This window comes from Pristiophorus japonicus, chromosome 8 (genome assembly GCF_044704955.1).
Source record: "Pristiophorus japonicus isolate sPriJap1 chromosome 8, sPriJap1.hap1, whole genome shotgun sequence".
NCBI lineage: Eukaryota > Metazoa > Chordata > Chondrichthyes > Pristiophoridae > Pristiophorus > Pristiophorus japonicus.
In genome coordinates this window covers 32881240-32908432 of record NC_091984.1, presented here as the reverse complement: position 1 = coordinate 32908432, position 27193 = coordinate 32881240, and the positions used below count along the sequence as shown (strand labels likewise).

The 27193-nt window shown below is 44.9% G+C and overlaps 1 protein-coding gene across 1 annotated transcript in view; it reads left to right on the top strand.

Annotated features, from left to right (window-relative positions):
- LOC139268039 (dihydropyrimidine dehydrogenase [NADP(+)]-like) overlaps positions 1–27193 on the top strand; it is a 1057241-nt gene that overhangs the window by 129870 nt on the left and 900178 nt on the right. The gene's annotated exons all lie outside the window — the stretch shown is intronic.

Here is a 27193-nt window from a genome sequence, read left to right as displayed (position 1 = left end):
GAAAGCATGGCCTGAAAGAATGGTGGAAGCAGACTCAATTATAACTTTCAAAAGGGAATTGGATAAATACTTGAACAGCCTTTTCAAAGAGTCAGCATAGGCATGGTAGGCGAAATGGTCTCCTTTATTGGTGTATTTATTATTCTATGATTCGATGGGAACTTGTATTCTTGATAGCAAGAACAAGTTGCATGTAGTCATTAATTTACGACCTTCTGTCAGGTGGGGCAACAAAACTTGGCAATGAGCATTCGAAGGCCAAGTGTAGCCAGTCGTCACTGTGCCATTTCTGAGAGTATACAAACCCGCCTGTTGCATTTGGGGGTGTTTTGTGGAGACCTGTATTTGTTGCCACTGTTTCACCAAAGAGGCAGTGAATTTGTAGCTCAAGCTGATGGCATCAGAAAGGGTATACAATCCTAGTGACTGTTGAGCCCGTTGTCAGTGCACTGAAGCTACAGGTGCACTGTTCGGAGTGCTCAGGATGGTTGCTTTTGCACAGTCCAGCCAAGCAGAGCATGATCTCTCCTGCATGCTTCACAATTTCACAGTCTGAAGTGGTGTTGATATGCAGGCCATGTAGAATGAGCAGAAACCTGCTGCTCTCTGAGTAGCAGAGGAGGAGGACAGCTCTGTTGATAATGGCCAATCTGCCTCCCAGGAGGCAGGTCTATTAGCCCAGAATTTGCTGATTATCAACCTATTTCAGTAAGAGCATATTTTGGCATTGTGCAGCTGTGAATCAGCAATGGAAACACAAACATTTCAACATCCAAGAACATGGTCTACATTCCGCAATGCAAACTGAACTGATCTGGTTTTGCGCCATACTTTAACTAAAACAATAAACCTGTATGGATTTATTACTATCTCCTCACATTCCACAATGTGCTCTAAGCACTTTGTCCATGTTTCCCCTTGATGTCCTTATAAGATGTCTTGCTCCTTAACTCTAGACTGTGGCAAATTGCTCCCTAAGTGGAACATGCAATTCTGTTGGGATGATCATTGCCTGGATATTCTGGGTGTAGATTTATGCATTGTCCCTACAACTGGAGCCACTTGTTCTGATGCTGTGCTAGCAACAGCCTGCTTTCTGGCAACTCCTTAATTCCTTGAGGGGCATCGCTGGAAGGTGAGCTTGTGTGACCTTGAGAGGAGCTGGAGTCCACATCATTGGACCCATTCCATGCCCTGGATGCCTGCGAACTGCCCAAAAACATTTAGTTGGATGTCTCTGAAGTGGGGGACTCATGGACGTTCGTTCTCGGTGATCACCCATTCAGTCAAAACTGACAGTGATGTTCTCCTGTAACTAGGTGCTCGAGGTCTCGAGGCACCAGTTACAGCATTTGTGAGAGAACTCTGTGCGAGGCTTGGCCCCTTGATGCCTTGGGGTTCTCCTGGACAGAGCCAGTCATACAATGGTACTCTGTCTTTCATCAAATTTCTTCCACAGGACTGCAGTGATATCAGAGTTGCATTGCTGCACATATATACATAGAATTTACAGCACAGGAACAGGCGATTCGGCCCAATAGGTTTATGCTCTATACGAGCCTCCTCCTACTTTACTTCATCTCACCCTGTCAACATATCCTATTCCTTTCTCCCTCAAGTGATTATCTATCTTCCCCTTAAATACATTTACGCTTTCCCCCTCACCATTCCATGTGCTAACGAGTTCCACATTCTCACCACTCTGAGTAAAGAAGTTTCGCCTGAATTCCTTATTAGATTTATTAATGACTATCCTATCGGACCACTTCATAATTTCAAAGACCTCTATCAGACCACCTTGCAGTCTTCTCTTTTCTCGAGAAAAAAACCCCAGCCTGTTCCGTCTTTCCTGATAGTTATACCCTCTCAGTTCTGGTATCTTCCTTATAAATCTATTTTGCACTTTATGTAGTGCTTCTATATCCATTTTGTAATATGGAGACCAAAACTGTACATAGTACTCCAAGTGTGGTTTCACCAAGGTTCGATACATGTTCAACATAACCTCTCTGCTTTTCAATTCTGTTCCTCTAGAAATGAACCCCAGTGCTTTGTTTGCATTTTTATGGCTTTGTTACCCTGCATTGCTGGTTTTAATAATTGTGTGAATCTATACCCCAAGATCCCTTTGTACCTTTACCCAATTTAGACTCATATTTTCCAAGGAGTAGGCCAACTCCTTATTCCTCCTACCAAAATGCACCACCTCGCTCTTATCTGTATTAAAATTCATTTGCCACTTACACGCCTATTCTGCAAGTTTTTTAATGTCGTCTTGTATTTTGTAGCAGTCTTCCTCAGTATTAAGTGTACCCTCCAATACCATTCTCTTGCAGCTACTGCAGGCTGATGACAGACTTGAAGGCGATTCTGAAAGCCTTCCATTCCTGAATTAACTCTTTTCTGAAAGTAGCACCGGTAGGATACTAATCTGTTGCCCATGCTGCCAGTTGTTATTGTAAGCCTTCAGCCTGGCTAATTGGTTCATCTTCCTCTCCTGTAACCCCCCAGTGCACTCATCACTGTGCCCAACTCACTAACTGCTGTTTCCAGGGTACTGGTATCTGTGCTGGCACTAAAGGTACATGCGTGCTTGTCAAAACATTATAGGGAAATGCTTGTGCTGATGGCATTACTTCCTCTGGGCTCATCATCTTGGCATTTATATGGAAGAAAACAAAAAGATTTACCATCTATTCCCCAGACAATGGCTTCCATGACAGGTAGGTTTGAGTGCTTCTTAAATGTGAGCAACACATGTTGACTCTGTTATGTGATTGGGCAAGGCAGTGATAATATGAAGGATCATACCAAATGGAGGAAAATTGCTAGCGGGTCTGGCCTTTCACTTCAAGCTCAGTTTCTCCAGTGCCCTCAACAACAATCTTGCCCACATTGGGTGAGGGCCATTTCTTCATAAGTTATCAGTTGTTTCAGTAGGGTTTAGCCCACTCCTGTTCTCAGGTGTTCTTATGGTTGTGGGTCACCTTGGCTACAACAAGTGGTCATCGATAAAGATGTTAATTTGTGACTGAGCGATGAAACTAGCAGCCTGTGTCCTAAGCATGCCCTTCCCTGGCCCAGACTTCTCCCAGTAATTTGTTTTTCCTGCCAGTTTATTTTATAGGTGACCTGTCATGCGTTATGACAGGCCGCCTATAAAGGTCATCAGCAACTCCAAAGAACCAGGACCAAATGATGCCGTCATCCTAATATTCTGCAGCTCCAAAGTCCGGCCAAAAAATGCTTCCACTTTAAGGGCCACCTGCTACCCTTTTAAGAGCTGTTGGGTTAAGAGCAATTTCCCAGATTAGATAAACCAGGTCTAGTTTTGTCAGTATTTATTCTCACACTTTTTGAAATGAGGTATTTGTTTCTTTGCTTCTTGCACTTTAGGTACCCTGTTGTGCAGGTGACATTTTGCGGTTGATTAAACATGTCTTCCAGCTCCTCATGAGCACTGTTAAATTTTGAAGCTGGATTTTCCAGTGCTATTAATGCATTTCATTTGTAGGTTTGCTGAACCTTTTATCTCTGCTGCTATCCTGTCGCCCTCCCTTTCTGATGCTTTCAGAGGATTACATGTGTGTTGTGCCATCATTCTTGTGATGAAGATACATATTGATTCTTTGATTCTATCTGAATTGATATGTGCACTCATCTGCCATTTTAAATTAAAGCAATGGAATGCACGTCTTTCCCCCCTTTTAGAAATTAGCTTCAAATTTGTTGTTTGAGATCCAAAATTCAAGTTTCTGTAAATCCTAGGATTTACTACAACAGCCATGTTGGTTGTTGCTCATATCTTCTTCAATGGACGGAAGACTGACATCTTCCCCCATTGGACCCTACAGTATATTGGCAGACATAAGTGTGCTCACTTGCCTCTTTGCTTCCAAATAAAGAATGCAAATCATCTTTCTCCATGCTTGAACTGACTGGCCTACTAATACCTGTAGGGATCGCGGATGCAAACTCAATCAGTAGGCTGCACCCTCTCTGTTTTGATCGGAAAAATACACAAGATTTACGGGAATGGACACACTTAAAAAGTAAAGTTTGCATCTGGTTGTAGTCATTTGCCTGCCACCTGCTATGGAAAACTAGTATCATGGGAGAGAGACTGGCAGCTTATTCCATATTCTCTCTTTTCCTTACTGTGAGAAACCAGGCTTTCGTGTTGCTAGCTGGAGATAACGGTTGTGTATTGGGGAGCAGGAAATTCCTGACTGAGCCATATGGAAACGGCTTATGTTCTGAAAGATAAATCCGTGCCCATATTTTGAGTTCTCCATAGGATTCTGTAACTTATGAGAGCAGCTGGATTATGTTCTACCCTTCTGTAGTTTACAAATTACTGTGTAATATGGCCAGATTTGAATCCAGATTTCTCTCTCGTGTTAATGGAGCCAAAACAAATATCAACAGCCTTACCTGACAACTTTTTAAACAAAGCCAATATCCCATGGATCAAGCTTTATTAGCAATGAACCCAACAACATTTATACGTGCTCGTCGCAATCTTTTGCTTCAAAATAATTATCATTAATCTTTTGATCTGGGACTGCGACTGGATTTATCTATCCTCAAAAAGGTGACAATTTCAAAGGTTGCTCAAGATCATCGTTATATCATAGATTGACTTGAACGAAGCTCATTCGGTGCTCGCTGTTACCCCAAACAAAATTGTTTTTGCAGCCAGTATGTTTCCCTGCAGCCAGTCTATTATTGCCAGTTGTATCAGTTGGTACTAAACACATCTTCTTCACATTTTTCTGAGTTCCTGTCCCGTTGAAGTGAGGCCCCTCATTTCAGGAGAATGTTCCAGACTCGATTGAGGATCTCTACCTCTTCCTTTCCCATTCCTACCCCATTTGTACATGTTTCCTGATTGTGAAAAGCTTTTTCAATCCTCCCTAATTCCATCAATCTAAAGGGGCTGCAGTCTTTAGGTTTTTTGATGATATTTTTAACAGAATTATGAGCTGTTCTTACAGAAGACAATTGCTGAGTTATAGATCCCGATATTTGCACAGCTGGCTGAGGGCCAAAGAACCCGACAAGGCTGGAGATCCTGCCAATCTTATCGGCAGGGCTGGCGGGAGAGGCTGGAAATCGGGGCTGGGAAGGGGAGGGTGGAGCTCGGGGCTGGGAAGTGGGTGGAGATTGGGACTGGGAAGGGGAGGGTGGAGATCAGGGCTGGGAAGGGGAGGGTGGAGATTGGGACTGGGAAGGGGAGGGTGGAGATCGAGGCTGGGAAGTGGGTGGAGATCGGGGCTGAGAAGGGGAGAATGGTGATCGGGGCTGGGAAGGGGAGGGTGGAGATTGGGACTGGGAAGGGGAGGGTGGAGATCAGGGTTGGGAAGGGGAGGGTGGAGATTGGGACTGGGAAGTGGGTGGAGATCGGGGCTGAGAAGGGGAGAATGGTGATCGGGGCTGGGAAGGGGAGGGTGGAGATTGGGACTGGGAAGGGGAGGGTGGAGATCAGGGCTGGGAAGGGGAGGGTGGAGATTGGGACTAGGAAGGGGAGGGTAGAGATCGGGGCTGGGAATTGGGTGGAAATCAGGGCTGGGAAGGGGAGAATGGTGATCGGGGCTGGGAAGGGGAGAATGGTGATCGGGGCTGGGAAGGGGAGAATGGTGATCGGGGCTGGGAAGGGGAGAATGGTGATCGGGGCTGGGGAGGGGAGAATGGTGATCGGGGCTGGGAAGGGGAGGGTGGAGATTGGGACTGGGAAGGGGAGGGTGGAGATTGGGACTGGGAAGGGGAGGGTGGAGATCAGGGCTGGGAAGGGGAGGGTGGAGATCGAGGCTGTGAAGGGGAGGGTGGAGATCGGGGCTGAGGAATGCTGAACACTTCCTTGAGGGGCCTGGGGGTGAGCATTCCTGCTCCTCCTGGGCCACATGCTGAAAGGACCACTTACTTTGAGGAGCCGGCAGCTCCCATCTCTGTTTCACTGCCAAGTTTTCCGACCCCCGGGAAGCCCATGAAACATGAGTTAATTCAAAACTAGACATCTAACTGCATTGTAGGAGTTCGATTTAAATATGTTAATAAGTGTCCCACCTCTCCACGGTGGGGTTGGGCTCCGCAGATTTCACTTTTTATTCCCTCTTATGCCAGTCGTAGAGGGTGGTGTTAATATCGAGGCCATAATTTCTCCCACTGTTTTGGGGGAAAATATTTTGGTGAAAAATACGGCACAGTAACAATTTGTAGAATTGTCTGTACAGTTAAAGTACAACTTGTTATTGTGCCATAAGTCTGCTGCCGAGGAATGTAGAATGCCTGTCAGGCAACTGATTTTCTACAATGTGAGGTTTAATTATGCAAATCAATCAGATTTAAGTAAATTGGTGACATTTATGCTGCAATAAAATGATCCTTATCTTCTAACATTTACTTGTCTATATATGACGGGCCTGCCAGACCCTCAGTGTAATTTAGGAACAACCTTACAGTTTAGAAAAAAAAACATTTGGACCCAGCCTTCATTTTGATCCCTTGTCTTCCCACTGTAGAACTGTGCTGATTTATTTTTTAAAAATCTATAAAACGAACCGCACTTTTTCTAATGTGAGCTTAGGTTGACACATGGTGATATTACGTGTGTCAGTTGATCAGCTTGATAAAGGTCATGTATGCCCAACGGACAGAAAATCCTGTTTACTGTTGTGTTTTTTGGCCAGTGTTTTAATGGGTGTTTGAGTATATCGGAAGTGTTGGCAACTATTAACCATATCCAAAATTAGGATTTTAAATTCCACAGGTATATAAATTGCTCCCCTATAATATAGAGAACTGAGAATTTGGAAAGAAGATTTGGCGCTGTAACTAACTGTAATTAAAGAAAAAGAAAGAAGGAGTTGCATTTATATAGCGCCTTTCATGATCACCGGACGTCCCACAGCGCTTTACAGCCAATTAAGTACTTTTTTTTGATGTGTAGTCACTGTTGTAATGTAGGAAATGCAGCAGCCAATTTGCGCACAGCAAGCTCCCACAAACAGCAATGTAATAATGACCAGATAATCTGTTTTAGATGTTGATTGAGGGATATATATTACCAGGGGTAACTCCTCTGCTCTTCTTTGAAATAGTGCCCACCTATTCATGTAAATCCACCCGAGAGGGCAGACAGGACCATGGTTTAATCTCTCATCCAAAAGACGGCACCTCTGACAATGCAGCACTCCCTCAGTACCGCACTGGAATGTCAAGTGGAATATTTGTGCTCAAGTCTCTGCAGTGGGACTTGAAGCCACAATCTTCTGACCCAGAGGCAAGGGTGCTATCCACTGAGCCACATATTACTGATATAATTGACAAATACATTCAAAATGTATGCAAACCAAAGCAATTCAGTTCTTAGCCTTAGCCTAAAATGTAGTAGATTGGCAACACTGAAGGATTGTCATCTTGGTGCATTTAGCAAACCTGTTTGTCAGTTACAAGCTATCAGCAAGAATGGCTGAGCATTTTTTCATTTAAAACAGTGTCTCACTCTATATAGTGCAATGTTCAGAGCAACAGCAACTGAGATTGTTTAAACCATTGCTGTTCTTGTAAATAAAAAATAAACAGTACTGCTTTTATACCACTGTAATATCAGCTTGTTTGCAGGTTTATATCTCATTGTTGAATCTGTGTGCTGATCAGGGTGAGCGATGGGGATCAGGGTGAGTGATGGTGATCAGGGTGAGTGATGGTGATCAGGGTGAGTGATGGTGATCAACGTGTGAGTTGGTGATCAGGGTGAGCGATGGTGATCAGGGTGAGTGATGGTGATCAGGGTGAGTGATGGTGATCAGGGTGAGTGATGGTGATCAACGTGTGAGTTGGTGATCAGGGTGAGCGATGGTGATCAGGGTGAGTGATGGTGATCAGGGTGAGTGATGGTGATCAGGGTGAGCGATGGTGATCAGGGTGAGTGATGGTGATCAGGGTGAGTGATGGTGATCAGGGTGAGCGATGGTGATCAGGGTGTGAGTTGGTGGTCAGGATGAATAATGTTGATCAGGGTGAGAGATGCTGAGCTAGTTTGGCAGAAAGTAACTTTTTTTCACTGGACAGCCAAGGGCTGAAATTCAGGGCCTCAGAGAGACCCGTTAATGCCCACCGCTTTGGGGTCAACAGGCCGACCCAACCCAAATTCAGGTCGGGGATTTTTCGGCCTGGACCCCATCCCACCCGATGCTGATGACCACCGCAAGCAAGTCATCAGTTGGTGCACCGCCGCTTTTAATTAAAATAAAAACTTAACGACCTAAATTCAGCTCGATCCATTGATCCCCTGCCACACGGTGCCCCCGACATGTTTCACTGAGTGCGGCCCAGCAGCGCGGCGGCCCTTCAAGGGGAAGGCCCACTGCCCCGGCACCATCTACTCATTTTTGCTGGCTGACTTCCCAATCGGCCGGCAAAAAACATGTCGAAGTCCTGAAAATGGCTCTTCCGACTGCATCATGGATCCATGCAGTAAGTACAAAGAAAAAATCATAGGTGTATCATCTTTCTTGCGCTGCTGAGTTTCGGCGCCCCAATGTCTGTATCAAGCATTCTCGTGTACATGACAATAAAGGCAGTTGCAGAGGAAAGGTGCACTCAGCTCACATATGAGTCTTGCAATGGATAGAGCGAGGAGAGGCTTTCATTAATTGGGGCTGTATTCAAATTCAAGTGCCAGATCTGAAAAGGTGATATAATACAACAACAACCTGAATTAAGAAAGCACCTTTAAAGTAGAAAACGTCCCAAAGCCATTAAGAGGTATAAAATGGAATGCACAAAATGGATGCCAAACAAAAGAAAGGGATATTAGGAGGGGTGTCAAGATGGGTTTTAAGGAGGTTCTTAAGGAGAGGGAGATGAAGAGGTTTAGGATGAGAATTCCCGAACTTACTAACCCACGGTACAATCTAGCTCTCCGTAAACTTGGTTTACACAATTAATCATGAAGTATTTTGTTTAGACATACGCATCATGTTCAGTAAATTCGTCTTCTGATGATTATACATTTGCGAGCAAGAAAGATTAGAGTTCAGAGTAGGGAGAAAAATGACATGCAATTTTAAAATGAATATTAATATTTTCAAGTCTGTTGGTATCAAACATGATTACCTGTCCCATCTGTCAAACCAATCCTGATTGCCTCCTTTAAATGTGCACTTCATTTTATCTCTCTAAACAGCCACTAGCCTACCATCTCATCTGTCTTTCTCCTTCTTTGGATTTGCCTCTGTCCTTTACAACTGCTTTGCTTTTAAATAGAATCACATATAAATTAAAACACAGAAACAGGCCAGTTGGCCAAAACGATCCATGTTGGTCCTTTTATCCTTTACAAGAGCAGTGATCCTAATCTCTGTCCCCTCATATCTATATTTCCTCAGTGTAGACCCCTCAATAACTGGAAACAGTCTGTTTTTATCTATTCTCTTCGATCCCTTCATAATTTTAAACACCTATGAATTCACTCCATAATCTCCCTGTTCTATTAAAAACAGATCTGAGGGTGGATTCACTCTGGAGCATCCACGATGCTGAGAATTACGTGAGTATCACGTGTAGTGAGTTGGTCTTACCGCAGGGAAAGGGTCCACAGCCAGATAGGGAATGAAAGACCAGCAGGAAGAGTAGTGCAAGGAAGGTAGTGCAGGGGTCCCCTGCGGTCATCCCCCTGCAAAACAGATACACCGTTTTGAGTACTGTTGAGGGGAATGATTCATCAGGGGAGGGCAGCAGCAGCCAAGTTCATGGCACCATGGCTGGCTCTGCTGCACAGGAGGGCAAGAAAAAGAGTGGGACAGCAATAGTGATAGGGGATTCAATGGTGAGGGGAATAGATAGGCGTTTCTGCGGCCGCGACCGAGACTCCAGGATGGTATGTTGCCTCCCTGGTGCAAGGGTCAAGGATGTCTCGGAGCGGGTGCAGGACATTCTGAAATGGGAGGGAGAACAGCCAGTTGTCGTGGTGCACATTGGTACCAACGACATAGGTTAAAAAAAAGGGATGAGGTCCTACGAAACGAATTTAAGGAGCTAGGAGCTAAATTAAAAAGTAGGACCTCAAAAGTAGTAATCTCGGGATTGCTACCAGTGCCACGTGATAGTCAGAGTAGGAATCGCAGGATAGCGCAGATGAATACGTGGCTTGAGCAGTGGTGCAGCAGGGAGGGATTCAAATTCCTGGGGCATTGGGACCGGTTCTGGGGGAGGTGGGACCAGTACAAACCGGACGGTCTGCACCTGGGCAGGACCGGAATCAATATCCTAGGGGGAGTGTTTGCTAGTGCTGTTGGGGAGGATTTAAACTAATATGGCAGGGGGATGGGAACCAATGCAGGGAGACAGAGGGAAACAAAAAGGAGGCAAAAGCAAAAGACAGAAAGGAGATGAGGAAAAGTGGAGGGCAGAGAAACCCAAGGCAAAGAACAAAAAGGGCCACTGTACAGCAAAATTCTAAAAGGACAAAGGGTGTTAAAAAAACAAGCCTGAAGGCTTTGTGTCTTAATGCAAGGAGTATCCGCAATAAGGTGGATGAATTAATTGTGCAAATAGATGTTAACAAATATGATGTGATTGGGATTACGGAGACGTGGCTCCAGGATGATCAGGGCTGGGAACTCAACATTCAGGGGTATTCAACATTCAGGAAGGATAGAATAAAAAGAAAAGGAGGTGGGGTAGCATTGCTGGTTAAAGAGGAGATTAATGCAATAGTTAGGAAAGACATTAGCTTGGATGATGTGGAATCTATATGGGTAGAGCTGCAGAACACCAAAGGGCAAAAAACATTAGTAGGAGTTGTGTACAGACCTCCAAACAGTAATAGGGATGTTGGGGAGGGCATCAAACAAGAAATTAGGGGTGCATGCAATAAAGGTGTAGCAGTTATAATGGGTGACTTTAATATGCACATAGATTGGGCTAGCCAAACTGGAAGCAATACGGTGGAGGAGGATTTCCTGGAGTGCATAAGGGATGGTTTTCGAGACCAATATGTTGAGGAACCAACTAGGGGGGAGGCCATCTTAGACTGGGTGATGTGTAATGAGGGAGGATTAATTAGCAATCTCATTGTGCGAGGCCCCTTGGGGAAGAGTGACCATAATATGGTGGAATTCTGCATTAGGATGGAGAATGAAACAGTAAATTCAGAGACCATGGTCCAGAACTTAAAGAAGGGTAACTTTGAAGGTATGAGGCGTGAATTGGCTAGGATAGATTGGCGAATGATACTTAGGGGGTTGACTGTGGATGGGCAATGGCAGACATTTAGAGACCGCATGGATGAACTACAACAATTGTACATTCCTGTCTGGCGTAAAAATAAAAAAGGGAAGGTGGCTCAACCGTGGCTATCTAGGGAAATCAGGGATAGTATTAAAGCCAAGGAAGTGGCATACAAATTGGCCAGAAATAGCAGCGAACCTGGGGACTGGGAGAAATTTAGAACTCAGCAGAGGAGGACAAAGGGTTTGATTAGGGCAGGGAAAATGGAGTACGCGAAGAAGCTTGCAGGGAACATTAAGGCGGATTGCAAAAGTTTCTATAGGTATGTAAAGAGAAAAAGGTTAGTAAAGACAAACGTAGGTCCCCTGCAGTCAGAATCAGGGGAAGTCATTACGGGGAACAAAGAAATGGCAGACCAATTGAACAAGTACTTTGGTTCAGTATTCACTAAGGAGGATACAAATAATCTTCCGGATATAAAAGGGGTCAGAGGGTCTAGTAAGGAGGGGGAACTGAGGGAAATCTTTATTCGTCGGGAAATTGTGTTAGGGAAATTGATGGGATTGAAGACCGATAAATCCCCAGGGCCTGATGGGCTGCATCCCAGAGTACTTAAGGAGGTGGCCTTGGAAATAGCGGATGCATTGACAGTCATTTTCCAACATTCCATTGACTCTGGATCAATTCCTATGGAGTGGAGGGTAGCCAATGTAACCCCACTTTTTAAAAAAGGAGGGAGAGAGAAAACAGGGAATTATAGACCGGTCAGCCTGACCTCAGTAGTGGGTAAAATGATGGAATCAATTATTAAGGATGTCATAGCAGTGCATCTGGAAAATGGTGACATGATAGGTCCAAGTCAGCATGGATTTGTGAAAGGGAAATCATGCTTGACAAATCTTCTGGAATTTTTTGAGGATGTTTCCAGTAAAGTGAACAAAGGAGAACCAGTTGATGTGGTATATTTGGACTTTCAGAAGGCTTTCGACAAGGTCCCACACAAGAGATTAATGTGCAAAGTTAAAGCACGTGGGATTGGGGGTAGTGTGCTGACGTGAATTGAGAACTGGTTGTCAGACAGGAAGCAAAGAGTAGGAGTAAACGGGTACTTTTCAGAATGGCAGGCAGTGACTAGTGGGGTGCCGCAAGGTTCTGTGCTGGGGCCCCAGCTGTTTACATTGTACATTAATGATTTAGACGAGGGGATTAAATGCAGTATCTCCAAATTTGCAGATGACACTAAGTTGGGTGGCAGTGTGAGCTGCGAGGAGGATGCTATGAGGCTGCAGAGTGACTTGGATAAGTTAGGTGAGTGGGCAAATGCATGGCAGATGAAGTATAATGTGGATAAATGTGAGGTTATCCACTTTGGTGGTAAAAACAGAGAGACAGACTATTATCTGAATGGTGACAGATTAGGAAAAGGGGAGGTGCAACGAGACCTGGGTGTCATGGTACATCAGTCATTGAAGGTTAGCATGCAGGTACAGCAGGCGGTTAAGAAAGCAAATGGCATGTTGGCCTTCATAGCGAGGGGATTTGAATACATGGGCAGGGAGGTGTTGCTACAGTTGTACAGGGCCTTGGTGAGGCCACACCTGGAGTATTGTGTACAGTTTTGGTCTCCTAACTTGAGGAAGGACATTCTTGCTATTGAGGGAGTGCAGCGAAGATTCACCAGACTGATTCCCGGAATGGCGGGACTGACCTATCAAGAAAGACTGGATCAACTGGGCTTGTATTCACTGGAGTTCAGAAGAATGAGAGGGGACTTCATAGAAACGTTTAAAATTCTGACGGGTTTAGACAGGTTAGATGCAGGAAGAATGTTCCCAATGTTGGGGAAGTCCAGAACCAGGGATCACTGTCTGAGGATAAGAGGTAAGCCATTTAGGACCGAGATGAGGAGAAACTTCTTCACCCAGAGAGTGGTGAACCTGTGGAATTCTCTACCACAGAAAGTAGTTGAGGCCAATTCACTAAATATATTCAAAAGGGAGTTAGATGAAGTCCTTACTACTCGGGGGATCAAGGGGTATGGCGAGAAAGCAGGAATGGGGTACTGAAGTTTCATGTTCAGCCATGAACTCATTGAATGGCGGTGCAGGCTAGAAGGGCTGAATGGCCTGCTCCTGCACCTATTTTCTATGTTTCTATGTTTCTAATCTTTCAAGTCTTTCTTCGTATTTGTATTTCCGCATACCAGGTAGGTATCCGGGTGAATCTGCTTTGTATCCTCTATTGCCTCAACGATCACTTATACTGTGGTGGCCAATGCAGCACACAGTATTGCAACTGTGGTCTTGCTAAGGTTTTATATAAATTCACCATTACCTCTCGACTTTTATATCCTGCATCTCTTGCCATAAAACCATGTATTCCAGTAGCTTTTTTTAATGGGCTTATCCACTTGAGGTGCTGCTTTTAATGTCTTCCACATCATCCAGCTTTCTCCCATTCAAGGTATAATTATGACTTTTCTCTTTTAACCACATTGTGCCACATCACACTTGCTAATATTGAATTTCATCTGCCACTTCTTTGCCCGTTCCACCATATCCCCTTGCAGCTTCTTTTGGTGCTCAGAATTATTTATTATCCCACTTATTTAAGTATTAACTACAAATTTGGACACCAGTCCCTCTAGTTCTACAAACAAATCATTGATGCACATTAATGCAGTCCCAGGACAGAACCCTGTGGAACACCACAACTCACTTCTAACCATTTTGAGAAACTGCCCTTAGCTCCTACTCTCAGTTTCTTCCGTTCTAACCAGCTTTTAATCCCATTTGTTACCCTCTCCCTATTCCCATGGCCCTTAATTTTCTTTAATGGTGTCCTGTTTGGTACTTTGTCAAATGCTTTTGAAAGTCCATGTACATCACATCCATTGCATGTCCATATCTGTAATGTATTTGCTTCATGGGTTCTTTGCTTAAGAATTCATCGCTACACATTTGCTGTAAAGAACTAGCTGGTTTATTAGCAAAGGTTTAACAATCAAACTGAACATCACTCGTTCATCCACCAGAGTCACAAGTACACACCTCATCGTGGAGAACCTGAATTCAATTAATTGGGGTTTTATTGAGTGTTGTGAACATTACGACTGGCTAAGACTCGCACAGTGCAACAGCTCCACAAGCCTATGAGCATGCACAGAGGTGCATATATTATACTATCCATTATATCTGTCACCATCTCAGGGTCAATTTCTAGCCTAGATTTCTGTAATGGATCACCTCTAACTCTTTCTACAACCTCCTGAAATTAATGAGGGAACATAGAGGAAGTTGATGCAGTCCGATATAAGATCAATGTATATATTCTATAAGCTATATCAGTAACAAAGTTATAGCAAATTATATAATAAGTTTTATAGTATAGTAAGTGGAATAGAGTATGAGGCAAGAGCAAATCATGTATGATATGCAGCATGGGCTGTCTAATGGGGACCTTAAGTTCACAGTATGAGCACAAAATGGGTTATATAAGGCAAAGCTTTTTCAACCATGCATCCATCTGTTTGTCTCGTGAATAACTTATATCTTCCTCACCTTATGAGTTAGATAATTTTCTGTGAATAGACAGTGGGGAGCGGATGAATTTCCACAAGGGTTCTCCTTGTCTCCTGGCATAAATTCAATGGAAGAGTTGCAGAAATACAAGAAAAAAATGTTACGACCAGTGTTTTATGCGTTTTTTCTGGAGTTTCCACAGCGCTTCTTCTGAAGTTACGGCAGACCAGCGGGAGAATCCCTGTGGAAATGTACCTCCCAGATTCCTTTCACAGATGAGTATGCTTGAAGTCATGAATGCATACAGTGTAGAAGTTTATAAAAATTCATCTATCCTCTCTACATAACATTTAAATCTTTTAGATCTTAATCAAACTTTATAAGTGACTTTTTATTAGACACTCTGGGAGGGTGAAATTTTCGATACCGCCTAAAATTGGCGCTGGCACCGTGATGAACAATATGCCTGCACCCATTCAGAAATTGCAGGCAGCGCATCAATTTGGTGCTGCCTGCTAATTAATGTGATTGTGGCTCACGGCCTAGTGCTGAATGCGCTACTGACAGGCTGTGTACTCAGCAGGGGGGCTCAAGTTCGCGTCACTGGAGCGAGGCTAGCTTTATTTAAAGCGAGCCTGCTCCTCTTCAAGAGTCTGCAGCTCTTAAAGCGGAACCGTCTCCTGCACATAAAAAAATTTAAAATCCTTCAGCAGGAGGCAGTCTGCATCTCTTAAAGCTAAGCTCCTTTCTGCACGTAAAAATGAAAAAAAATCACATCAGCATGAACACAAATAGTTCAATAGGCCAGGGAAAGGACACCCAGGGTCTCACATGCAGCACTCCAGCATTGTGGAGGGGGTCAACACTGGAAGAGATCCTCAACCCACAGGGGACCAGGAGGCCCTCCAGAAAGAAGGATTTGGGACCAAATTGCCGAGGCCACCCAGGACTTGGCTCCAGTGCCCAAAGAGGTTTCGTGACCTCAGACAAGTGGTCAAGGTCAGTGAATGCATCTTCAAAAGCCATTTCCTACAAACTGCACCACTAGCCTCACACACTGCACAATGAACACCTGCGCCCCCACCTCCCCACCGCTCAGTTATTCACCTACCAGCAATCTGTATCAAGCACGAGGTGTACCTCCCATTCCTAGCTTCACCTCACCCCCTTGGAGGAGGCAGGGCTAGCCATTCTTGACACGGGTATGGCTTGGCCAGTGGCGGAACTGAAAGAATATAAGATATTCTCCAGTATCCTCATCCGTTATCCTCCTTCTCACATCCCACTTCCCCCTTATCCCACAATATCTTCTGATTTACAAGCTGCACATGGTGCAAACATGCACCTCTTGCTTTACCCACTCCCCTCACCACAGCCCTACCCTTGTGCCTTCCTCATTTCACACACCCAAGAAATGCAGCCTGCCCAGCCAGTGGTTGACCGAGAAGAGGAAGAGAGAGTGAAGAAGAAGAAGAAACACTGTCACACGATTTCACACACCAACTCTAGGTTGTCCTGTAAGACCATCTGAAGTGTCCCCCACTGAGGCCAGGATCTTGCCTTTGCTCAGAGGGTGGGTTTAAAATCTGCCTCCTTGTTAATTCCTCAAGAGCTGGCTCTGCCTGCGGTTTGCAAATCCGGCACTAAGCGATGGGTCAGGCAATTGAGATACTTAAGAAGCTGTTAAAGGTATTTAAGCAGCATTTAACCAGGTCCTAATGAATATTCCAACACTTTTACGAAGTTCCCGGTGCTCAGGGATCACGTCAGATAAGTATGTCGGGTTTTCAATGAGTCTCCATTGCTGTGAATTGCTGACAGCTGCAAAAATGGTATAAAAGCATTTCACAACTGTTCCATTTCCAATCTTAGAAGCTGGAGCCTTCAGGATTTTAAATACATTTTCAGCTTTATAAAGTTTTGAAGTATTTGCAGTGAACTCTCTGTCCACTTTTACCTCCTTGGAGCAACTTCTCTCATGACTGACAGATCGCTTCTGTCATCTCAACTTCAGTTGCCATTTATTCCATCAGCACGGTGCCCTTGAAAAAAATCTCACCTTGACCCTCAGAATCCCACAACGATCAGCTCCAACACCAACATCACTAAACACACCAGCATCACCAACAAAAACACCACCTTCTCCGCAATCGCCTGATGCTGCACAGGACACAGGGCATCAGCACCCGACCACATTGCTGCCTGGAACATCATCATAGGCAGTCCCTCGGGGTCAAGGATGACCTGCTTCCACATCAAAAATTAGTTCTCAGGTGACCGATGAACTCATTTTAAATGGTGGAAGATGCCTGTGCGTGAATTCTTTTAACATGGGGTGGCCGTTGCACACTAGCCACCACACGGGTTTGACGGAGCATGGGCAAGGGGATCCAAGATGTCTGGAGACCAGGCTTTGCCGCATGTGCCAATATTACACACAAACACAAACATATTCCTACTGTCCTCCTTCCTTCCTCTTTCACACAGGACCTCTCTCTACGTGGAATTCATAGTACGCATTTGCCTGGGACACAAGGATGACATCACCATGGCCAGATTTACTTCACTTGACACTGTACACCCTGACTGCCACATGATGTGCCAGGTTGGCACCACACCACACCAGCTCCATAAAGCATCCCTGCAATGTCCAATCCATTCTTTTCACACACATCGCCATTGCGGGGGGTGGTCTCTATGAGGGGGTCAGGTTCCCTTCTGACCAACTTGAGCGGTTCGAATCGCTCCCACTCCCTTGGGGTTCTAGATTCTGGATTTATTTGGGGGATGTGACAAAGTGCAAAGGACATTGGTTTGATGCAAAAGAATTTGGATTTTATTACAGTCAAGAAAATTACAATGTCAAACTTATAATTACTCTAATAAGAAAGTACAATGTCAAAACTTATTCAAACTTATTAAAGAACAGTACCTTACACACTCAGAGGGGGTTACAATAGCTTATAATGACTCTAATAGAGAACAACTCATTGCATTCAAAGGGGGTTACAGTAGAATTACACCTCCCACCTCCCAATACCTAATTCTAGCTAGGTTAGACTCCAGGGCAGGCAGGGACTATGCTTACCAATCCTTTTGACAGTTAATGGTAGATCACAGTTTCGGGGTTCGCTGGATGCAGTAGGGTCTGCTTGCCATACCTCGAACGTCGGAGAAGACTTTCTGCTGCGCAATCTTCAGTTGGGTTGAGTCCGCTGATGCAGTAAGGTGCGTTTTGGATCTGTGGGGTAAGTACCCATTTTCTTTGGTTCGAAATAGGTTTCTACAGTCTTTTGGGTAATGTTTTACCCGTTGATAGGTCAGGATCAGATTGTAGAGTGGAAACTTTTTGATTCTTCGGTTTTTTTCCCGTTGGAGTTTTGTTTCGAGTTTGGTCGATCGCGGTGGTTTTCCGTTGATATCACATTGGGTGTGGTTGGTTGTTGCCGCGATGGTGTTGTTCTTCCTTCCTTCAGGACTTCAGGACTTCGAGGCTGGAGAAGTTAGCTTACAACTGTTGCGTTGGTTTCTCTCCTTGTCTTGATGACATCAGCTTGGTCTCGGTTGCATGGCAAAGTGTGTCATACCCTCTATTGAAACAAGGGGCCAATTATACAGTTTGAGTGGTTCTAATCTTGGCACCAAATCAGTTCAGAATTCTTTGTTTAAATTTGGCGGGCTTGACTCTTCTTTGTAATATTTTGGTGGGCTCGTTAAAAGTTGATATGTTTTGGGTGAGTTGATGTTCGAAAACTGTTTCCTGAAGGAAATATTAGCTTGGTAATCGCAATGTCCTTTTGTGCTTAATTTTTTTCATACAGGCTGGATTGGGTCTCTTTGTGATGTATATGCTGAAATGGTTTTCCAGATTCAGGATAAATGGTGGTTGGCTATCTCTGGGTTATTGGTTGTAATTTTAATGTCTCTTGTGGAGAAGGATTCTCGAATACCCATTTCTCCAGACAGGTTACTTTAGTCCTCACACCCAGTTAGTCTCACTAATCAGGTTGTCTCCTGTCAGTCCTTTTAGGCCCGCCCACAGCCTTGAATTTGTCTTGTAAAAGTTCAAAAATTCTATTAAAGTTCGTAGTTTCTTCCATAAGCACTTTAGGGTTCCAAACTTTTTGGTAGATAGTCCCAAATTAAATTTCCTTTCGAATGAGCCCAAACACAGGGGGAGTTCTTAAGAATTTTGCACCCTTTCAGCACCATTCACTACAACTCACTAAACCACTTCCAAAGGTGCACACAAATCTGTCCAAGAATGCAAAGTGTTGCAAATAAAGATTTCAGTGTTTGACAACACATTCATAGAAATGCTACATAAACATTGGCTAAAAGACCCATGTCCCTACCCTGGTGTGTTGTTAGTTGGTATGATTGAAAAAGGGTGAGGGTGATTGTGAGGAGTGGCTGGTGAGATGGAGAAGTAACAATGTAGATAGAGAGAGAGGGATGGGTGGAGGTGCAAGGTAAGTTGGTGAGAGTAAGGATGTGCAGGAGTAGGGTATGGAAGGCAGAGTGATGGGGATGTGATGAGTGGCACATCAGGATGAGGTTGAGTGTGGCTTTGCGGTAACGTTTCGTGATCTACTGAGATAATTGAAAGTTTTGCACCACTGCAGCCAGGTCCTCCTGATGACATCCCTGCTTGTGCCCTCCTGTGCAATGTGCAACCAGGCTGTGTTGGTGTCCTGGGGAGGTCTCTTCAATCCATTGGACGGGAAGAGGACCTCCCTGCATGTTGTTACTCCCTCCATAAGCAAATGGAGGGAGTGATGGGAGAACCTCGGTGCAGCCATGCACCTTTGCACAGAAACCTTGCAGGGCGGGCTTAACAGGCCCCATCAATGTAAAATCACTTGGCGAGAGCCGGATGAAGACAGGACCCGAAGTCGTCCGCCTCGCTCCTGACCCGGTAGGAAAAATCACGGCCTGAAAGTCAGCAGCTTTCCACCAGCCATGCTGCAGCCTCTGGGGTAGCACTGCATGACATCACTAGGATAGGCAAAGGTGTACACAAGACAATCACTAAGGAAATGCTCAAGGTTGATTTGTTTATTTTTTTGATGTAATATTGGATTCATTGATGTATCAAGTTGGATTGGAAAGTTTGCTTTGTGCTGGCTTTTATTTCAGCATTGTGGCTAAGAGGATGCTGTGATGGTCAGTAACAGAGGGACGGTAAGATGTGGGACAAATGTTGAAAGAGGAATTGGGGCTGTGGTCACTGTACCGCAGGTGGATAATTCGATCCTGGATATCCCGGCCAGAAAGGGGCTGCCTGGGTTGCCTTCTTCCTTCAGCTTTTTCCTCTTCTGTTTCCTCCTCTTCTACCTCCTCTTTCCTCTGTGAGTAGCTTGTCCCCTTTGTTGCCTCTGTTCCATCCTCATGTCATGCTGCAGCCCAAGGGGGACTGCAACTCATGCCCCCAGGACTGGGAGTAAGTGGTCTTCTCAGAAGCTTTTCTTCATGCAAACGTTCGCCTTGCAAACGTTCAGTAGCACTCCCTGTGAACTTTAACAACTTTTTCACCAAGCCAAGTACTCCAATAAAATGTGAAAACAATTGTCCTAAAGCTTGAAAGTTGTGTGCCTCTTGAAGAAGCCCTGACAGCATCTCTGTTGTACAGCTGCACGCACGTTCCTCCATGCATGGTTTGGAGAGGGCGGTAGTAAAAGAGGCAGCATCAAAAATCACAGATAGTGCATCAATTCAGGTGTTGCATGCTGATTGACGTCACGATCTGCATCATTTAAATATGTGTGACCCGTGCCGTCATCGGCAGTGCTGCTGATCTGCTCAAAATGGTGGCTGTCACGTTCCGCATCGGAAGTGGGCGGAAGCGAGGCGGCCACCAATTTTTCTGCCAAACTGGCGTTAACAGCTGGCACTAAAAGCCGCAATTTTGTGGCCACGGTTACTTTACGAAATAACATTCAAGAGCTATTACTGTATTGGTTTGTTCTAACATGGCCATATTTGGTTTGTAAATGAAGTCACAAGACATGCAAACATATGAAAAGAAGGGTCAGAAAAGACCATCACGCCTGCTCTGTCTAAACATGATGCAACCATGCACACCACCTTAATCCTGCAATCTCTTGGACAAATACACAGAAGGAATGATTGTTTTTTGCCGTGTTTGCACTGAAGAAAATCATGATTGATGGAGGGGGTAGAAACATATGCCTCTTCTGTCACTCCTCTCTGCCCGCCCCTCCCCCACCCCTCCCCCTCGCCCCCACATCCCAGGAGCAGTTTGGGGACGTATCGGGAGGGCATTCCCAGACTATTATTGGAATTCTGCTGACCTTGCCCCTGTTGGACACATGGAACCCACACCTGTTTAGAGTCAAAAAAAGTAAAGCAGCAAAAGTCATCAATCCAATAGGGAAGCTTCACTTCTCTGGGGCATTCAGGAAGCCAAAAGGCATTGATTCACTACAAGAATTCTGCCTCTCCTTATCATGTAAGCAATTAAGACTTTTTGGCTGATAGATTTAGCCACCAGTGCTTGTTTATTGGGCACTAACGGGCCTACTAAGCTCCCGATATGGCGGGCAGAAAGCATGCGCATATTTCAGGCAGGAAGTGTGCCGCCCACTCACATTGGGAATGAAAAAAAAGTTGTCATGCAGTGCCCACATCCAAAACATGTGTCAGTCCTTTTGCATATAAAAATAATAAGCCGAACTGCAAGACTGGTTCTCCCTAAGGAAGCCGGTGCCAATGCTAGCTGCAATCAGTAAAGCCAAATGTTGGTCGGCGTGCTTTACCAGGCTCCTCAGTCAAACCACTCCCTGCCCCCTTTCCCCCTCCACACCCCCAGATCAATGCTGCTCCCTCTAACCCAGCCCCTGATTTCTCTTTCCCAGGCCTGTGACCTCCCTCCCCGGACTCTAATCACATACTACCCCCACTCCGCTCCCAGCCTCTGATTCTCAAACTGAGATGTTATGGTTTTCAAAATCCCGCAGGTATTGTGAAAGTGGTTCCTCCACCTCTTGTTCAAGGTGGTATTTTTTGTCTACCATTAATCCAGGTTGGCCACAAAAGTTTAATTTGTTATCTGATAGTTCCAATATTTTTAACCAGGCATTTCATTATAGGCTGAACTTCCCATATTGTATGTATCACAGGAGACTTGTATGTAGTTGAGGATAACCTATAGTATGTTCCAAATCAGGGATTTGATAGTCTGTTTAGTGGGAGCTCTGCTTTCTCAGTACAACTGCTATGTGGCTGTATAGATTTGCGCTATGTAGTCTAAGCTATAACTTGCACCTTATGGTATCCAGCTTGTGTTTTTTTTATAGCAAATCATAGATAATTTTTTTCACGGACCCATGCTGAGTCGAGACTTCCTCAAACTTGTTTCACTTCCAAACCGTTGGCACACCTTCTGAATATTCTGCACCAATTACTTTCCCTCTTCCTACAAATTTATGAAGAAGCTTGGAAGCATTTCCTTCCATGCAAACAGTGCAATCACACAATCGACCTCCACATGGCATGAGTAACTCTTCACAATCCAACTATGTGAGCTGAAGATACTCTCAGCACTGAAGTTAGCGACGCCAATTATCATTGTACAATGTTACTGTACCGTCTGCAGGATGCAGTCCGAGATATTTAGCCATACGGAATGGATTACTGCGGCTTAATGACCATAAAGGTTGAAGAGAAGGCAATCAGCAGTGGTTAAGATAACACCAATCACCTGTTTTTTAAAACATTTTTTAAACAATTATTAATTGTAGGAAGGAAAGATTGAAGGAGGTAAGATCTTTTACAGTTTTGAGGTCACAGCACAGAATGAGTAGGAGATGGTGTGATGAGTTTTCACTTCAATGTGAGAATAAAGGGAAGAAGCAGCACATGTCGGGCTGTGCATTTAGAAATTAGCAGGCCTCAATGTATTTATAGTGCAATATTTAGCTATTGATTATTTTTTTGACAAAGAAAATATCCATTGATTTAGAAAACTTTTGGGGGAGAAATTTATGATGGGGCCCTAATTTTTGAAGGCAACAGATCAGGCGCGCACCAAATATCAAGCCAATGCCGCAACCAGGGACGTTACACACCGGCTCGCCTCTCCCGGGCAATACTGCTCCGCGCCCCCGCAAACCCAGCATCGAAAGGCCCGGTGGGGCACTGGAAACTGGCAGGCTGCCCGGAGATGGTTTCCGCCGCCATTACGACCCCTCCAGGGCAAAACAGGTGGCTACAAGCCGAAAATCCTGCTCTAGACTTTACGAGTATTTGTGTGCTTTGATTTAATAATACACATGCTTTCCAAAGTACCTGCTTTAGTTTTCTAGTTGCTGAAGTTCGCACTTATGCGAACAGTGTTGCTTTGCCTCTCCTGACAGTTTCTAGACCTTGTTTCTTGTGTAAGATCACCTTTCAGCTTCATGGCCTTATACGCTTGACAAATCTTCTAAAATTTTTTGAGGATGTAACTAGTAGAGTGGACAAGGGAGAACCAGTGGATGTGGTGTATTTGGACTTTCAAAAGGCTTTTGACAAGGTCCCACAAGAGAGATTAGTGTGCAAAATTAAAGCACATGGTATTGGGAGTAATGTATTGACGTGGATAGAGAACTGGTTGGCAAACAGGAAGCAAAGAGTAGGAATAAATGGTCCTTTTCAGAATGGCAGGTATGACTAGTGGGGTACCGCAAGGTTCAGTGCTGGGACCCCAGCTATTTACAATATACATTAATGATTTAGACGAAGGAATTTAATGTAATATCTCCAAGTTTGCAGATGACACTAAGCTGGGTGGCAGTGTGAACTGTGAGGAGGATGCTAAGAGGCTGCAGGGTGACTTGGACAAGTTAGGTGAGTTGGCAAATGCATGGCAAATGCAGTATAATGTAGATAAATGTGAGGTTATCCACTTTGGGGGCAAAAACAGGAAGGCATAATATTATGTGAATGGTGACAGATTAGGAAAAGGGGAGGTGCAACGCGACCTGGGTGTCATGGTACATCAGTCATTGAAAGTTGGCATGCAGGTACAGCAGGCGGTGAAGAAGGCAAATGGCATGTTGGACTTCATAGCGAGAGGATTTGATTATAAGAGCAGGGAGGTCTTACTGCAGTTGTACAGGGCTTTGGTGAGGCCATACCTTGAATATTGTGTACAGTTTTGGTCTCCTAATCTGAGGAAGGACATTCTTGCTATTGAGGAAGTGCAGCGATGGTTCACCAGACTCATTCCCGGGATGGAAGGACTGACATATGAAGAAAGACTGGATCGACTAGGCTTATATTCACTGGAATTTAGAAGAATGAGAGGGGATCTCATAGAAACATATATAATTCTGACGGGATTGGAGAAGTTAGATGCAGGAAGAATGTTCTCGATGTTGGGGAAGTTCAGAACCAGGGGTCACAGTCTAAGGATAAGGGTAAGCCATTTAGGACTGAGATGAGGAGAAACTTTTTCACTCAGAGAATTGTGAACCCGTGGAATTCTCTACCACAGAAAGTTGTTGAGGCCAGCTCGTTAGATATATTCAAAAGGGAGTTAGATGTGGCCCTTACGGCTAAAGGGGTCAAGGGGTATGGAAAGAAAGCAGGAATGGGGTATTGAAGTGGCATGATCAGCCATAATCATATTGAATGGTGGTGCAGGCTCAAAGGGCTGAATGGCCTACTTCTGCACCTATTTTCTATGTCTATATTTCTATGTTTACTCTCACCTTGCCTCTTACTCTACCAATTGGGTGGTATATCTCCAGGGAGATTAAGGGCATGATGTCAGCTGTGGCTCAGTGGGTAGCATCCTCACCTCTGAGTCAGAATGTTGTGGGTTCATAATCCCACTCTAGAAATAGTGGATGCATTGGTGATCATTTTCCAACAGTCTATCGACTCTGGATCAGTTCCTATGAACTGGAGGGTAGCTAATGTAACACCACTTTTTAAAAAAGGAGGGAGAGAGAAAACGGGTAATTATAGACCGGTTCGCCTGACATCAGTAGTGGGGAAAATGTTGAAATCAATTATTTAAGATGAAATAGCAGCGCATTTGGAAAGTAGTGACAGGATCGGTCCAAGTTAGCATGGATTTATGAAAGGGAAATAATGCTTGACAAATCTTCTAGAACTTTTTGAGGATGTAACTAGTAGAGTGGACAAGGGAGAACCAGTGAATGTGGTGTATTTGGACTTTCAAAAGGCTTTTGACAAAGTCACACACAAGAGATTGGTGTACAAAATTAAAGCATATGGTATTGGGGGTAATATACTGACGTGGATAGAGAACTGATTGGCAGACAGGAAGCAGCGAGTTGGGATAAACGGGTCCTTTTCAGAATGGCAGGCCGCAGAGATCAGTGGAGTGCCACAGGGATCAGTGCTGGTACCCCAGCTATTTACAATATACATTAATGATTTAGATGAAGGAATTGTGTGTAATATCTCCAAGTTTGCAGATGACACTAAGCTGGGTGGCGGTGTGAGCTGTGAGGAGGATGCTAAGAGGCTGCAGAGTGACTTGGACAGGTTAGGTGAGTGGGCAAATGCATGGCAAATGCAATATAATGTCGATAAATGTGAGGTTATCCACTTTGGGGGCAAAAACACAAAGGCAGAAACTTGAGCACAAAAATCTGGGTTGACAGTCCAGTGAAATACTGAGGGAGTGCTGCACTGTCAGCGGTGCCATCTTTTGGATGAGACGTTAAACCGAGGCCCTGTCTGCCCTCCCAGTTGGACGTAAAAATTCCCATGGCACTATTTTGAAGAGAAGCAGTGGTATCATCCCCGGTGTGCTGACAAATATTTATCCCTTAATCAACATAATTAAAACAGATGATCTGGTCATTATCACATTGCTGTTTGTGGGAGCTTGTTGTGCGCAAATTGGCTTCCCCATGTCCTACATTACATAAGAACATAAGAACATAAGAAATAGGAGCAGGAGTAGGCCATTCGGCCCATCGAGCCTGCTCCGCCATTCAATAAGTTCATGGCTGGCCTGATCATGGACTCAGGTCCACATCCCTACCCGCTCCCCATTAACCCCTTATCCCCTTACAATTGTGACTACACTTCAAAAGTACTTCATTGGCTGTAAAGCGCTTTGAGATGTCTGGTCATTGTGAAAGGTCTTATATAAATGCAAGTCTTCCTTTCTTTTTCTTTAATCCTTTGCAAAAAGTGTACTTTAAGAAGGGTGCATTTTGGTTAATTTTAAGCATGTTCTTTTACATTTTTACAGAATTTATAGAATTTAACTTTTTTATATGAAGAACAAAAAATGAAGTGACATATTTGTGTTTTCAACAGAGCAACCAGCTACACGGGAAATTACCCAGTGTCATTCTGCCCCTCCAAACCTGTGTTTCCCCGCTTTCTGGTTCAGAGGCACTCTAACTCTTCCGGGCCCAGTTCAGAGACGGAGGGGGTAATTTTAAACCTAAAAAATGGGTGGGTTGGGGGTTTATAGCTAGTTAAAGTGTTTAAAATCTGAATGCCGATCTGAACTCACCTCCAATCCATCCACTTCTGCTGCCAGGAGGCGTGCCGACTATTTAAACTCCATTTTATATTCTAATCTTAGCCGGTCGGATTTTGTATGCCTCGTAAAACCCGGCAGCTAATACAGGGCGAGGACACAGATTTAAGCACCAGTACAAATTTAACTCTGGCTCTGGCCTCTCGGAAACTGCCAACAAAAGTAAGGCGGGGACTGCTGAATCTAGGAGCTAAGTGCCTTTACACTAACCTCCAGGATCCAGGGTCCCTGCGTATCCCACCTGCCCACCCTCCCCCCCTGCGATTGGAGATGCCCCCACAAGCGCTCCAATCTCCCCCGTCCAGGACCATGATCTCTCTACGTAGCCTCCCCCATGTTCTTCCTTCCCCCTCCACCCCTGCACCTCTGGCCCTCCCTTTACTCGTCCTGGTCCATATTGCTTCCAACTCCCCACCTTGTTCCATCAGCCACCCCCCTCCACCCCCCCCACCCCTCGCTGCTCCAATGCCGCTCCCCTGCCACCGCTCAATGTTCAAACACCCCTGGCTCCTATGTCTACTGCCCGGCCCACGCTCAATGATCAGACACCGCTCCCCGCCCTTGCTGCTCCAATGCCGCTCCCCTGACACCGATGAATGTTCAAACCCCCCTGGCTTCTATGTCCGCTGCCCGGCCCACGGTCGATGGTCAGACACCCCATCCACCCCATGCGTCCTCTGCACAAATGCCATTCCTGGCCCCTGATCAATGTTCAACACCCTGCCACCGCTCCTGCTCCTCTGGCCACTCCCTGCCTCCAGGCAATCCCTCCCTCCCTCCTCTGTGCGGCCTAGTGCTGCAGGCCTATTCACCCAGAGACAGACTGCCTCTCAATCTGACTGGCTGCTGGAGGTTTCCCATGCAAATCAAGCCCTGATGTTAAATTTCTCAGGGTTCCCAA